Consider the following 6,343-nt stretch of genomic DNA (forward strand, 5'->3'; position numbering starts at 1 on the left):
AATGACTCAACAAAATGTATTTTGCAGTTTCAGAAAACAATTCCGCCACAGACCTGGAAAAACCTTGTCTAAAGTCAGTGGCGCGTTTTTCAGATGCTATTTTAAGGGCGCATGCTTGGCAATAATGTAGCGTGTGCACAATGTGGTTAAGGTGCGCTTGCTCATAATTTTTCTATTGCACAGTGAGATGGAGTACGTCTTGGGATAGAGATTAGACGCGGGAGGGAGAGGTTCTGTCGGCACAGACAGACCTCTCTCTCCCTCAGTGTAGTGGCCGTTTGTCAACAACAGAAAATTAAACTTAAATCAAACATTCAAACGACAACTTCTGGCACCCTGGGCCAGGTGATGTACGCAGGCAAGAAATAAAGTCAATTCCAGGCTTGATTCGGGTTTTGTGGCTGGTTTATTTAGTTCCAGCTGCAGCAAACAATATTTGCCATCTCTCGCGCTGGTAAAAAACCATGTGCCCACCACCCACTCAAAACGGAGCTACACACTAAATATATATTCTAACTATCAGGCACAGATGTCTTCTTGCCGCACCTACAAGAAAGAGAATGAGAGAGAGAGAAAAAGAGAGTGTGAGTGAGTGTCTATGTGATCACACCGCTGCCTCCAGCAGCAGACACAGCTTCGTCATAGGCCTCTCCAGGATGCTGGTCTTCGTTTGGAGGCGGACAGAGTGCACAAAGCCATTCACATCGGATCTGACCTTTAAAACTTTCCCCATCATCCAAGATCCTCTTGGAGCTGTAGCATCTGCCACAAGAACAACATCTCCAGGTATGAGGTTTCTTCTTCGTGCTGTCCATTTTTGTCTCTGTTGCATCAACGGCAGGTACTCAGGAATCCACCTCTTCCAGAAGAGTTCCGCCATGTACTGTATCTGCTTCCATCTTTTTCTGACATACAAATCATTTCTTTCAAACAAGTCAAGTCAAGTCAGTTTATTTATATAGAACATTTCATATGGCATACATAGACACAATGTGCTTTGAGTGGAGAGTTGTCATCAAATTATCTAAAATAAAAAACACACTTAGCAAAAGAAAAAGAAAAAACAAAGAAAGAAAAAAAAGAAAGGAAAAAACAAAAACAAGAAGAAAAAGAAAGTATTTAATAATAAAAATAATAATAATAATAATAATAATAATAAAATGGAGTGTTTTAAAAGCAGAGACCTGTAGTCATGAATTAAAAGCTAAAGAAAATAAATACGTTTTAAGTCCCTTTTTAAAAGCGAGAATTGATTGTGATTACCTTAATTCCAGAGGTAGGCTATTCCAGAGGATTGGGGCACAGTAACTGAAGGCACCATGTGCAGCCTTAGTGTTGATTCAGGGGATCGTGAAGAGACATTTACTGGAGGACCTTAAGTAACGGGTAGGATCATAAACAGTCCTGGTGGCATACTTGGTTTACTCTTAAACAACAGAATGTGATTTGGCGTCAAGGTTTCCAGGTCATTTGAATTATCTGAGGCCTTTGTAATAGGCCCATCATTCAATGTTGCCTCAACTTCGCAAAAAAATTGTTTGGAGTCCTTCATCATCCAGGGTCTGCTGTTTAAGGACTGAGGTAAGAACACTCTTCACTGAGCGAATCAGGCACTCCCAAACACCACCTTGATGGGAAGCTGATGGGGTGTTGAATCTCCATTCTATGCCGTCCTGAAGAGAAAAGAGAAAGGCTCTTTGAATTTTACCATGGTTCAGAGCAGTCAGACTCTCCTTGAGCTCATGGCTGGCTCCAACAAAGTTCCATTGTCAGACCTGAGAGTTGAGACTGGGCCTCGTCTGCAGATGAACCTTCTCACTGAATTTATACAGGAGTCTGTATCCAATGTGTATGCTACTTCAAAGTGTACAGCACGGCTGGTCATACAGGTAAAGAGCACTCTGTATCTTTTGAGAAGACCTCTGCCTCTTTTAGGGGCCGTCTACACAACGCTGGTTTTTGTGAAACCGGTGAGGTTTTGTTATCGGTTACGCTTTGCGTGTACACGACGCCGGCAGTTTAGGAGACTGTAACCGAGAGTTTTTGAAACCGGCTTCCGAAGTGGGAATTTTTGAAACCGCCGGCTAACTTTTGCCGTGTAGACGCCTGTAGGTGCGAATCCGGCAATTTTATGACGACATAGCCCCACCCCTCAACTCAGCCACAGCACTCGACCTGACACGCTGCTTGTCAAAACAAACCAAACCATTTATTTATAATATTAAAATGTTTTTTCTTTCCCCTGTCATGATTTATGTGCACATTCTGCACAATGTAGCCTATCAGCCTTTTGTGGCTAAGTTAGAAGCACACGTTAGCAACTTAGTTAAACATTAGCTTACTGCATGTTAATGTTTTCTCCAGTGGTGCTCAGACCTAATGCAATGCGTAGGCTAAGCATTTGAAATTTCACATAGCAGTCACATACCTTGAAAATGAACTTAATTAGTTTAACAGTTGAACTGAAAACCGAATTGTCTGTCTCCTTATTTCATGCAGAGAATGTCTAATAAGGGGAGAACTGCCACTCTCGGAAAACTTCCGGTTTCTGAACTGGTTGCAGTTCCTTCTGTGGTTCCACATGAGGGCGCTCGACCACGAGTGCAGAATGCATGGAGGTCTATGGAGCTGTGCCCCTCAAAATCCACTTTTCTCGGGATATATTTTTTTTCAAGCAATTTGAATATTGTATTCGAAAGGGGAGGCAAAGAAAATACACTTGGTTGAGTATTATATTTTTTTAAAGTCACTTAATTGTTCTAAAAAGCCTTTCAAACGTGTCAATGACATCATTCATTAGCACAATGCTAGCGTGTTATGGGCAACAACGACCCAACCTGTAAGAAATCAAAAGGGCATAAGTACTCGTTCATTCAACTTTTGACCTATAACCCATGTTGAAGTTATACAAACTACAATCAAATCTGAGATGTCAACGACAATTAGGTAAAAGAGACAAATTTAGCCGTCTAGCTCCATTGACTCCCATTCATTCTGCACTCATGGCGATCGCCCCCAGTGGAACTCTGGTGGAACTGCAACCAAAATTCGGTGCAATGGGACTTAATACGGAGTGGCCAGGCTCTCCGTAGACGGGCTCTGTTTCATGGGACTGCTTAACAAACTGTTTCAACAATGTTTTCTTCTACGCGATTCACGCAAATTAAACATGAAGCTTCTGCACAGCGGCGCCATCGACTGGTCTGGCATATGCACTACAGCACATTTAGCCGGTTACACCTCTGTGTGTGCACGTGAGTTTTTTCTTTACCGGTGTCGTTAAAGGTGTGAAAGCGGTAACAGAAAATTCACCCGGCGGTTTCGTGTAGACGTACTCTTAACTTCAATGGGCCCAAAATAATCAATGCCTACGTGAGTGAAAGGGGCTTCATCAGGCAACACTTTTTCGGCAGGTAAGTCTGCCATCTTTTGTTCAAGGAGTCTTCCTCTGTTGCGTCTGCAAACAACACAATCTGATATGACCTTTCTGGCAGCAGAGTTTGCATTTATAATCTAATACTTCCGCATTAAACTGGACAACATATAATTTCTTCCAGCATGACCTATCTGCTGATGAATGTGGCGCAGAATTAGTGTTGATACATACAGGTATTTTGACAGAATAACAGGATGCTTGGATTCCACTGGCAGTGAGGCTTTGCTTAACCGACCACCCACTCTGAGGATCTCACTATCCATCACTGGGTCCAATCTGTACAGTGGACTGTCCTTGGATATGGGTTTCACACCACTCTGGAGCGAGGTAATTTCATCCTTAAACCGTTGATGTTGCACATACCGGATGATTGACAGCTCTGCCCTGGTCACATCTTGAGGTGTCAGACTCTGTCCTTTGACCGTAGCCTTAAAGCTCTGCATTTGGCTTTCCACTTGTTGATGACAGTCTGTCCATACTGAGGTCAGCAGAGGCATAAAGCCAAGCTACAGCTATCTGCAATCTCCCCCAAGATGAAAAGTAATGGATCAGGTGGCTCATAGCATTGTCTGTGTCTAACAACAGCATTCACTGTCAAGTCCCTTTTGATCTCAGGGTCAGCGCCAGGAATCACCTGAAGGTTCACGTCTAATTTAGGCCACCCATCCTTGGACTTGTAGAGGAAATCAGGTCCCATCATCCATCTCCTTCTGTTCAGGAGGTCTTCTGCCCTCATTCCTCTTGACACTTCATCTGCTGGGTTTTCCTTTGTTCCCACATATCTCCACCGATCAACATCAGTTGCCTCTCTGATGACTGCAATTCTGTTGGCCACAAAGGTATGGAATCGCCGGCTTTCATTTGATATATATTTAAGGACTGTTGTGCTGTCGGTCCAGAAAACTGACTTCTCCAGCCTAAGTTGCAACTCCTTCTGTAGCATGCGGTCTACTCTAACAGCGAGGACTGCAGCTGTTAGCTCCAGGCGAGGAATAGTTGTCTGCTTCAGCGGAGCAACTCTGGCCTTCCCCATCATAAATGCAACTTGCACTTTATTGTCCCTGTCCAGTCTTAAGTAAGAGACGGCTCCATACCCGACCTCACTGGCATCAGAGAAGGGGTGAAGCTGTACAGTGACAGGGTTGCCAAAGTCCTTAGGCTTAATGCAAAGATCAATCTTGAACTCTGCCACCTTGTGGAGATCTTCCAACAAGCCAGCCCATTGCTTAGCGAGAACATGGGGAATATCTTCGTCCCATCCAAGGTTTCTTTTACGGAGTTACTGCAGTAACAACTTAGCCCTCATGCTGAATAGAGCAATGAAGCCCAATGGGTCGTAGAGGGAGCTAACCACCGAAAGAATACCTCTTCTCGTCTGTGGTTGCTCTTGTGCGAGGCCTTAAAGCCAAATTGGTCAGTCTCAACGTACCACTGTAGTCCTAATGTACATTCAACAGGAAGTTGATCTGTATCCAAATCCAGCTCCATCATGTCTTTTGCTCTGTGGACTTCACTGACAGAGTGCAACACTGCACGACTATTGCTGACCCACTTGGACAGAGTGAATCCTCCTTTCTGACAAAGTGCAGTTAAATCCTGGATCATTTTCCTAGCTTCCTCTTCTGAGGCCATTGAACAAAGGCAATCATCAACATAAAAGTTGTGGAATATTAAGTGTAGACACAGGTATAGTTCTTTGAGTCAAAACATCAGGAAGCTCTATGAAATCTTCAGCACCCATGCCAAACACTTCAAGACCTGACAAAACATGAGCATTCACAACCTTTAGTTGGCCCATTGTTTTCAACAGAATGCTCAGAATTACCTCTCAAATTCAGCGTTTTCGCCATGGTTTCTGTACAGAATGTGCCGGAACTGCCAGGATCCAGGAACGCATATGTCTGCATGGTCTTATTAGTCAGTTTGCTTCTGACCTTTACTGTAACAATAGAGAAGAATCATCTTCCACGCCGGCCCCAATATGGCCACACGTCTGAGAGGTTACGGTTGAATCACTTGGATGGTTCACAGGATGTTTGGCTTGTTCTACAGATGTGCTTTTATCCTGTCTTTCTATATGAAGGACACCGGGGTGTTTCTGGTGACATACATGGCAATCCAATTGACTCCTACAGTCCTTACTTGTGTGGCCTACCTTCAGGCAACCAAAACAAATACCCTTGTCCTTAATGAAATTAATCTTGTCCCGGTGTGCTTTGGCTTTAAGCTGTGAGCACTGACTTAGTATGTGGTTTCTCTGCAGGCAGAACAGACAACAATGAGTGGAGAAGGTGCTATGTCCTGCAGGCCGTGCCATAGCTTCTTCCCTCACAGGAGTGACATTTGTAGCGTAGCTGCTTCAATTCCCTCTTTGTCATAGCTGGCTGCTACAGGAGGCCTTGACGTTAGGAAGTTGAGGATCTTGAATATTTCCAAAAACTGGATCTAAAGCAATTTTCACTTGTCTCAATAAAATGTACAAGATCAATAAAGGTGGCTCTCTGTCCTCTTCTTTCTTGCAGATCACATGCAATATTCCTCCATTTTTATCTTAGTTTGTAAGGAAGTTTTAAAATGATGCTCCGCATGTTAGATGGTAAGTCCAGTTCCCTCATATACATTACTTGTTCTGTTAGGTTTGAACATCCTCGGAGAAACAGAGAAAATTATTGTAATCCTTTTACATCTTCACCTTTAACGGGTGTCCAGTTAAATATTTTTTCCATGTAAGCAGATGCAATTTCATGTTCATCTCCAAAGTGCTGAGCAAGAAGACTCTTGGCTCTGTGATAGCCTTGATCTGGAGGTAGATGTTGACAACTATGCACGAGATCTTTTGGCTGTCCCCTAGTGTACTGTTCAAGGAAGTGCAAACAGTCGCTGGGATTATTTGTTTTCTTCTCCACT

The sequence above is a fragment of the Alosa alosa genome, chromosome 5, assembly GCF_017589495.1.
Source record: "Alosa alosa isolate M-15738 ecotype Scorff River chromosome 5, AALO_Geno_1.1, whole genome shotgun sequence".
Classification (NCBI taxonomy): Eukaryota; Metazoa; Chordata; class Actinopteri; order Clupeiformes; family Clupeidae; genus Alosa; species Alosa alosa.